A 9,650-nucleotide genomic window follows, 5' to 3' on the forward strand; every position below is an offset into this window, starting at 1 on the left:
GTATGGACTCAGGAATACCTTAATATGGTCAGTGCTGTTCAGTCAGAGACCCCCTTACAGTCAGACCCCCTTTACAGTCAGACCCCCCCTTACAGTCAGCCCCCCCCCTTAGTCATTCCATTTCCACTCCAAACAGCCATGAAGTTCCCGTTGGTCTGGATTTACACACTGAAATCGATCAGAACCCTGAGAACTCGTCACGACGTCACACAGAACCACATTTCAAATGATTGATTTTACCGGATCAATCACATGGAAATTAAACAGAAGGTGCATTATGGGATGCTGCACTAGCCAGCTGCTGCTATCAGCTGATCAAAGGCTGATTAATAACTGATTAATTATGAGTCCAGCTGCTGCTTTAGTGACCGGTGGAGATTTCATCTCTCTTCTTCTGAAGCTCCTTAAATTTGTACAGAGCTCAGATTAATTTGGAGCTGCAGGATGAAAATGATGATCAGAGACACTCAGATGAGCTGGTTGATGAACTTGCAGGAGGAGTGAGACGCCGAGCACAGCCGGAGTTAAAGCCCACTAAACACACGTTTCCACAGCGTCAGTGCTTCAGAGTAGATGGTGAAGGACTGGGAATCCAGAAATGCTGGACCAGCTGGTGAAAACCAACACAAGCAGTGATTTATAAACTGGTTTAAAGGGGTTTGATGGAACAGAAGAGACGTTTTTATCTTATCTTACAGACTTTGTTGATTTCTGTAAATATAATTTCCCAAATGACATCATTTTTCACAGCTGGACACAAGACTGATAAACATGATTCATCAATAATTTAAAACACAGTCCACAACATCGGAACAGCGCTGCACTCATAGCGGCTCTCAGTACCACATGTTCTCCCGTGCTGGAGGCGGTTAATGCTGAGAGGCTGTTCAGAAGACCTGTCACTCAAAATCAGGCTACAAATACAGACTGCAGGTGACCGCCCTCCTCTAAGCCCCGCCCCCTGGTAAAAGCCCCAAAACATTTAAATGTAGTGAATAAAATAAAATGCACACGTTGTCTAAACCGCTTATCCTTCTGGGTCACGGAGGAGCTGGAACTCATCCCAACTGGCATTGGGTGGAAGGCAGGATTCAACCTGGACAGGTCGCCAGTCCATCACAGGGCAGACAGACAGACACAGACAGACAGGTAGCCACACAGACACTTAAGGATAACTGGGCAAAATCTGAAATTGCAGAAGGTCTCCAATATCAGAGGGATCCTAAACAACGATGTCCCCAGATTATCCTGTGGTTTGGGGCGTCTATAATCCCATCTTCACTCCTCCGATCTGCTCCCAGTCCAGTCGGGGTCCAGGCTTTTCCCTGAGGTCATAGCAATGTGTATTTACTGTAGTACGTTTCTCTCTCACTGTCTCTGTCTGTCTCACTGCCAGTGTCTCTCTGCTGTTCCCTCAGCTTTTCTGAGAGGACGAGCTTTAGTTACACCTCTACATGGACTTTTAATGAGGGTCATTCTTTGGAGATGTTAGACAGCAGAACGACTGGGACTTCAAACAGTTATAAAGAGCTACATTCATCATTTTATAAAGCAAAGGTTGTTTCTGAGGGTATAACGCTGGATAGTGTTGTTACTCAGTAGCAGACTGATATTCTAATATTATAAAATTCCTCCTTCCTGGCTGTGACTCTGTGTTCCAGGTGAACTGCCTAACCAGCAGTGGGCTGTGATCTACACTGCTGGACGTGTCTGTGCTCTGAAAGGATCATCAGTTGATCTGTCCTGCTCTTATAAACACCCTGAAGGACTCACAGTGAAGAGATCACTCTGGTACATTGAAAGTCAGTGGAAGTTTGGTGCTGAGCCTGAGGATGTACGAGAGTCTGATCAGTATGAGGGGAGAGTGCAGTACAGCCGGACCCTGAACTCCTGTAGAATGACCATCACTGACCTGAGAGAGAGCGACGCTCACACATACAGCTTCAGATTCTACACTGATCATCCTGACGGCAGATACTCTGGCAGACCTGGAGTCACTCTGTCCGTCACAGGTAACTCTGGATAATAAAGACCTGCATTCTGACTAATTCCGATATTCCAGTGTCTGTAAGGGTGAATGAGTGGATAGTCGGATAATCTCAGGGAAGGAAAAAGGAAGTTGACCTGTATTATTTCCTCCCTGACTTTACATTATGCAGCGTAAGAAATACCCCAGCAGTGATTTCAGTGTTCAGATACTGACCCCTGGAACAGTGAACCGAGTGTCCATACACACCCCTACTAGATAACATACAGTGAGGGGAGTTAACTGGAAGAGTGTCTACAGATGAAAATAACACTAAACCTTGTTTAAAATCACCTGCAGATCTGAAGGTTACAGTGTCAGATACAGATGGAGGAGTAAAGAAGCTGAACTGCAGCTCCACCTGCACTCTACCCAACAACCCCACCTACATCTGGTACAGGAACGGACAGCCTGTATCTGACCAGAACAGAAATGAACTGGAGCTGAGAGACAGAACTGTGGATGCTGGCAGCTACTCCTGCGCTGTGAAAGGATACGAGGAGCTCGGCTCTCCTGCCGTCTGTAAGACCTCACTTTAATCTGCCCTCAGAACAGAACAGAACCTCCAGAACATCCTGCACTCACTCGATCATCTCACTGGCAGCTTCCACTGGATTACAGTGAACTCATGTTCAGTCACTCTGAGAGACGCTGATTATACAGTTCTAATATAATTCAGTTTGTGTTTTTGATTCTGTCCAATATCATTCGTTTGTACTTGTGAGGTTTTATTCATGGTGTTCGTTAATCCTCAGTGTGAAGTTAGAAAGTGTTACAGTGAATTCATTACAACAGTTTAAACTGAGTTCCTTTCATTTAGTGACTCCCCAAACACTGTTCAGGAGTTTCTCTTATAGTTCAGAGTAAGAGCAGTTTGTTCTGTATGATGTTTTTCTCTGAGTGTAAGAAGCTCAGTAACTAGTCGAGTCTCTGTCTCGTTCAGACTCTCCCAGACCTCCATCTGTATCTGAGACTGAGGTTAACGGCTCCGTCACGCTGGTCTGTGTCAGCGACTCCAACCCTGCCAGCTCTTACACCTGGTTCAGGAAGACAGGAGGGAACATCACACAGTTTGGAGAAGGAGCCAGTTTAACTTTAGCTGCAGGAGCAGATGGAGTTTTCTACTGTACGGCAGAGAATCCATACGGATCATCCACCTCATCAGAATGGACACTTACATCAGGTGTGTTATGGGTGATGTAGTCGCCTTCATTCCTCCACAGAGGTCAGTGAGAGAGACGACTGGACACATGCTAGTTTTAGGTCGGAGTGTAACGATTTCTCGTTTAGACCCTCTTCTCACTCTGCGGTATGAGAGTTCTGGGACTTTGCAGATCTGTTTAACATCTCAGCAGAGGTGAAACATTTCTATACTGATGTATTGCGGTGACTGAATGTTGTGCTGTGCGCCCATTGGGTTCTTTTGTGTTGGGATGTGTACGGGTACTAAAGCGTTCTGTTCACCATTCAAGGTGTCGGTAATTCAATGCTCAGGTCACTGTTTGGATACAGTGATGAGGGAAAATGTATTTCGATATTATACTTGAATTGATATTTCTTCAGGCTCGTGCTGCTGCAGTGATGTCAGCACTACATGTTTTGAAAACGTGCTTTGGAACCTGTTTGCCGGTAACTTCTCCCATTTCACTACTTATCAGAAATGGAAAGAACAGGAAGTTCCAGATAATATCCACATAATCTGTAATGTACTTCCTGTTCAATCTACAGTATTTAAAATGTGAGTCACAGTTGTGGAGCAAAACACACAGGTTTTTAATTTAGCTCTTGTCCATATTAGATCTCTCACAAGTTGATTTGATTTATTGATCTGATTGATTTTATGCTTTTAACAAAAACATGGTTATGAAACATGTCAAGCAGATTCAGACGTAGACTGATAGTAACACAATCCAAGGTTGTTGTCAAAAAAAACAGACATGGGTCAGTTCCAGAAAGCTTACAAAAAACACAATCATACCACAATGGCGAACAGTCCAAAATGGGAAAGGCAAATATGTAGTCAAATACAGGCAGAGGGTCAAGATCCAAAAAACAACAATCAGGCAAACAGTCCAAAAGGGCAAGGCAAAAGGCATGAAGTCAAAACAACAAGGCAAAGATCATACATGAGAAATACAGAACAGAATAAATGCTCAGTAGCTCACAGAAAGGAGGCAATACTTTGTAAAGAACCTAACTAAAGCCCTGGGCTTAAATACTGAGCTATGTTTTTCATGTAAACACAAACACGGGTGATAAGAATTAATATTCAGGACAGCGAGATCGTTGATAGGAGTGCTAAGGAGCCAGGTGATCGAGTCCGTATCTAGGAGGATACTTGGAGGATGCGTGACAGAACCCCATCCCCCAAAGAGTCCTGGGTAGCCTCAGAATTAGGCCAACCAAGGCAACCACCTCGCCCACTGCCAGACTTCCGAATAGGGGCAGATCCAGAGCTGTCAAGGCACTGAACAGAAGGGATCTGATCATGCAGACCCCTCAAACAAGCAGGAAGCAGGCTGGAGAGACCCTTTCTTGGGCGGCCCCTAGGACAAGGAGCAGGTTTCTCATCGTCTCCTGGCATCCAACAGCTTTATGAACAGTATAAACAGGTTCCCAATCTATCATGTCTGGTGGGGGTGGCGTGCAATAATAGGTTTTAATAAAGATACATGGAATGAACAAGAAACTTTACATTGAGGGATGTTAAGTCTAACCTGTATGTAACCTCATTGATTCTATAACAATCTTGAAAGGACCTATATATTTAGGCAACAACCTTTTACTTCCCTGTAAATGTAAAAAGTCATTCGTGGCCAAACAGACTCCGTCTCCAGGCTAGTAGACTGAAGTCTCATTCCGATGATGATCAGTCTGCTCCTTGTTTCACCGAATCACCTGTTCAATTCTTTAATGCATCTGTTCCAACACTTCTTCGCTCCTCTCCATCCAAGAATCCACCATGGGAACATCATAGGAAGCCCCTGTCCAAGGGTCCAGGGGAGGTTGATATCCCAAGCAACACTGAAAAGGAGTTAAGCCTGTTACAGAACTTATAAGAGAGTTCTGCGCAATCTCGGCCCATGCCAAGTATCTTGACCAGTCTGAGGGATTCTTATGGCAAAAGATCCTTTAAAATGTGTCGAGTTCCTGATTCATCCTCTCACATTGGCCATTTGAATGAGGATGATACCCTGAAGAGAGACAGACACTCCCGTGCTCTCAAAGAAGGAAGCCCCTACCTGATAGGTAAACTGCGGACCCTGGTCTGACACCATATCCTCAGGTATTCTGAAAAACCTGATTCAACAGAGCTTCAGCGGTTTGAAAAGCCCTGGGAATGTAAGGGAAAGGAAAAAAATGAACACCTCGAGAAAAGTGATCAATAACAGTGAAGATGGTGGTATGTCCTTGTGATTCCGGTAAATCAGCAACAAAATCTATGGTTAGGTGGGACCAAGGTTGGTTGGGTACTGGCAAAGGTACTAGTTTACCAGCAGGCAAGGTTTTGGGTGTCTTACACTGTGAACAGGTTGAACAAGAAACTACAAAAGAATAATTATCTGTATGCATAGATTCCCACAAATATTTGTGGGATAGTAGCTGACTTGTTCTTGTTTCTCCTCGGTCCATGTGATAAGTTATGTGCGAAGTTGAATTGGAACATAAGTCTTATCTGGAAGACATTGACTGGGGATAACCAGATTAGCTAGCTCCTTCTTGATGGCCTCAACTATCTCCCATCTAATGGAACAGAGACCACCTGGCTTGTCGTGCATTCAGACATTTAGCGTTACGTAGGTATTCTAAATTCTTGATCTGTCAATACCACAAAAGAGCGATTCGGTTTCTTTTAACTTCAGAAATGCACTCTCAGCCTCTTCGGTCCACTTGAGTTTTTTAGAGCCCCCCATTAGTAGAGATGTAAGAGGAGCTTCCAGAGAACTAAAATTATGGATGAATCGGCAGTAGAACTTGGTGAAACCTAAGAAGTGGGAGGAGTTTGGCGAGCCATGAAAAAAAGACTTTCGGGCGGCTTCAAGGAGGTTCTGGACAACTGTCCAGCGACTCAGGACTGGTTGGGCTGGCTGCGCCCAAGTTGTGTTCGGCAAGGGTGGAGAAACTCTGACATCAAATGAGGATGTTGTTGGTCGGTGGAATGAGCACTGTGAAGAACTCCTTAATCTGGGATATATGCCTCCCTCACAGGAGTCAGGGCTGGAGGCCTGTGTCAAGCTCCATTTCCCTGGTGGAGGTCACTGAAGTAGTTGACAAGCTCTGCAGTGTCAAGGCACCAGGGGTGGATGAGATTTGTCCGGAGATGCTTAAGGCTCTGGATATTGTGGGGCTATCATGGCTGACACTCCTCTGTAATATTGCATGAACCTCAGGAACAGGACCCTTGGACTGGCAGACCGGGGTGGTGGTACCTATTTTTAACTAAGGGGACTGGTGGGTGTGTGCCAACTATCAGGGTATCACACTGCTCAGCCTCCCTGGGAAAGTCTATGCCAAGGTGCTGGAAAGGAGTCTCTGACCGATAGTTGAACCTCAGATTGAGGAGGAACAGTGTGGATTCCGTCCCAGCCGTGGAACAATGGACCAGCTTTTCACCCTCTCGCAGATTGTTACACCATCAAACGCTGCTGTGACCGCAAAAGTAATTGACAGCTGTGTATTTGTGTTTGATGGAGTTAATTACTGTTTGCTGGGTGGCGGCTTAAGTTCCATGAGCCATGCTAACGTTCTGGTGTTCTCTCAACTGCATTGATGGTCTAGCTAAAGCATAAGAGCTCTAAGTTAGACATAAACGTTAATGCATTAGTCCATCGTCAGTCAGGGTCAGTTATCAATGACGAATCGTTCCGAACACCTTTGTTTACCTTTGTAAAGCAAAGGATAATAAAAACCATCCATTTCTTTATGTTCACTGTAATTTATAGTAAATATGGTAAATTTCTGGCTTCATACTTCCACCATAATTCCAACATACCTGTACGTCAGTATAATCTCTCTGTTCTTTTTCCTCTCCTGCATCTCTGCACTAATGCAGATAACAGGACTTCAGTATATGCAGCTTCTGGAGGCGCCGTGGTTTTGCTTCTGATATTCACTGCAGTCTTTTTGTGGATGAGGTGAGAATCTGAACACATGTAAGATATGAAACATCCTCCAAATGCTGCCTGTAAGCTGTGCTGCAGTTCAGCTTCTTCACTCTAATATCAGCAGTTTAATACAGTGGAGAGTGAAATAGACGGTGTGCAGTTTCAGAACATTAACAGGAGCTGATTTAATGCTGGAGATGTGAGTCTGAAGGTCATTTTCCTCTGAAAACTCCAACAGGAGACAGCAGCAGTGACCAGCAGCAAGAAAGAGGAGAACAGTGGAGAGGTGAGTTTTAATGAGGGAGTCGTTTGAGTCCAGTTTGAATTGCATCCATGAAGTAATTCATAATCTGGAAGATGTTCTGAGTCTAATATTCAGTTTTCAGCAATAACCTGGTTACCTATTGGCAGTGATGCACAATTTTGGGTTCAGGATGATTCTGATTTCGATATTGCCTGAGTTACTGTTCTTCATTAAACACAGCTTTAGTCCTGTTCTACACAGCTTTAATCCTGTTCTACACAGCTTTAGTCCTGTTCTACACAGCTTTAATCCTGTTCCACACAGCTTTAATCCTGTTCTACACAGCTTTAGTCCTGTTCTACACAGCTTTAATCCTGTTCCACACAGCTTTAATCCTGTTCTACACAGCTTTAATCCTGTTCCACACAGCTTTAGTCCTGTTCTACACAGCTTTAATCCTGTTCTACACAGCTTTAATCCTGTTCCGCACAGCTTTAGTCCTGTTCTACGCAGCTTTAATCCTGTTCTACACAGCTTTAGTCCTGTTCTACACAGCTTTAATCCTGTTCCACACAGCTTTAATCCTGTTCTACACAGCTTTAATCCTGTTCCACACAGCTTTAGTCCTGTTCTACACAGCTTTAATCCTGTTCTACACAGCTTTAATCCTGTTCCGCACAGCTTTAGTCCTGTTCTACGCAGCTTTAATCCTGTTCCGCACAGCTTTAGTCCTGTTCTACACAGCTTTAGTCCTGTTCCACGCAGCTTTAATCCTGTTCCACACAGCTTTAGTCCTGTTCCACGCAGCTTTAGTCCTGTTCCACACAGCTTTAATCCTGTTCCACGCAGTTTTAGTCCTGTTCCACACAGCTTTAATCCTGTTCCACGCAGTTTTAGTCCTGTTCCACACAGCTTTAATCCTGTTCCACGCAGCTTTAGTCCTGTTCCACGCAGCTTTAATCCTGTTCCACGCAGCTTTAGTCCTGTTCCACGCAGCTTTAGTCCTGTTCCACACAGCTTTAATCCTGTTCCACGCAGTTTTAGTCCTGTTCCACACAGCTTTAATCCTGTTCCACACAGCTTTAATCCTGTTCCACACAGCTTTAGTCCTGTTCCACACAGCTTTAGTCCTGTTCTACGCAGCTTTAATCCTGTTCTACGCAGGTTTAGTCCTGTTCTATGCAGCTTTAATCCTGTTCCATGCAGCTTTAATCCTGTTCCACACAGCTTTAGTCCTGTTCCACACAGCTTTAGTCCTGTTCCACACAGCTTTAATCCTGTTCCACGCAGTTTTAGTCCTGTTCCACACAGCTTTAATCCTGTTCCACGCAGCTTTAATCCTGTTCCACGCAGTTTTAGTCCTGTTCCACGCAGTTTTAGTCCTGTTCCACACAGCTTTAATCCTGTTCTACGCAGCTTTAATCCTGTTCCACGCAGCTTTAGTCCTGTTCCACACAGCTTTAGTCCTGTTCCACACAGCTTTAATCCTGTTCCACGCAGCTTTAATCCTGTTCCACGCAGCTTTAATCCTGTTCCACGCAGCTTTAGTCCTGTTCCACGCAGCTTTAATCCTGTTCCACGCAGCTTTAGTCCTGTTCCACGCAGCTTTAGTCCTGTTCCACACAGCTTTAATCCTGTTCCACGCAGTTTTAGTCCTGTTCCACACAGCTTTAATCCTGTTCCACACAGCTTTAATCCTGTTCCACACAGCTTTAGTCCTGTTCCACACAGCTTTAGTCCTGTTCCACACAGCTTTAATCCTGTTCCACACAGCTTTAGTCCTGTTCCACACAGCTTTAGTCCTGTTCTACGCAGCTTTAATCCTGTTCTACGCAGGTTTAGTCCTGTTCTATGCAGCTTTAATCCTGTTCCATGCAGCTTTAATCCTGTTCCACACAGCTTTAGTCCTGTTCCACACAGCTTTAGTCCTGTTCCACACAGCTTTAATCCTGTTCCACGCAGTTTTAGTCCTGTTCCACACAGCTTTAATCCTGTTCCACGCAGCTTTAATCCTGTTCCACGCAGTTTTAGTCCTGTTCCACGCAGTTTTAGTCCTGTTCCACACAGCTTTAATCCTGTTCTACGCAGCTTTAATCCTGTTCCACGCAGCTTTAGTCCTGTTCCACACAGCTTTAGTCCTGTTCCACACAGCTTTAGTCCTGTTCCACACAGCTTTAATCCTGTTCCACGCAGCTTTAATCCTGTTCCACGCAGTTTTAGTCCTGTTCCACACAGCTTTAATCCTGTTCTACGCAGCTTTAATCCTGTTCCACGC

At 44.7% G+C, this 9,650-nt stretch overlaps 2 long non-coding RNA genes across 2 annotated transcripts in view; both read left to right on the top strand.

The window, feature by feature from the left end:
- The first annotated feature begins 2,405 nt into the window (after positions 1–2,405).
- Positions 2,406–7,161, top strand: LOC119263564. Its single transcript, XR_005130354.1, has 3 exons — positions 2,406–2,548; positions 2,970–3,209; positions 7,080–7,161. It is a non-coding gene; the product is annotated as an uncharacterized LOC119263564 (long non-coding RNA).
- Positions 7,162–7,375: 214 nt separating this feature from the next.
- Positions 7,376–9,650, top strand: part of LOC119263565 — a 7,557-nt gene continuing 5,282 nt past the window's right edge. Inside the window, exon 1 of the long non-coding RNA XR_005130355.1 lies at positions 7,376–7,417. This is a non-coding gene — a long non-coding RNA (uncharacterized LOC119263565). The remainder of the gene's footprint in view (positions 7,418–9,650) is intronic.

The sequence above is a fragment of the Pygocentrus nattereri genome, chromosome 6, assembly GCF_015220715.1.
Source record: "Pygocentrus nattereri isolate fPygNat1 chromosome 6, fPygNat1.pri, whole genome shotgun sequence".
Classification (NCBI taxonomy): Eukaryota; Metazoa; Chordata; class Actinopteri; order Characiformes; family Serrasalmidae; genus Pygocentrus; species Pygocentrus nattereri.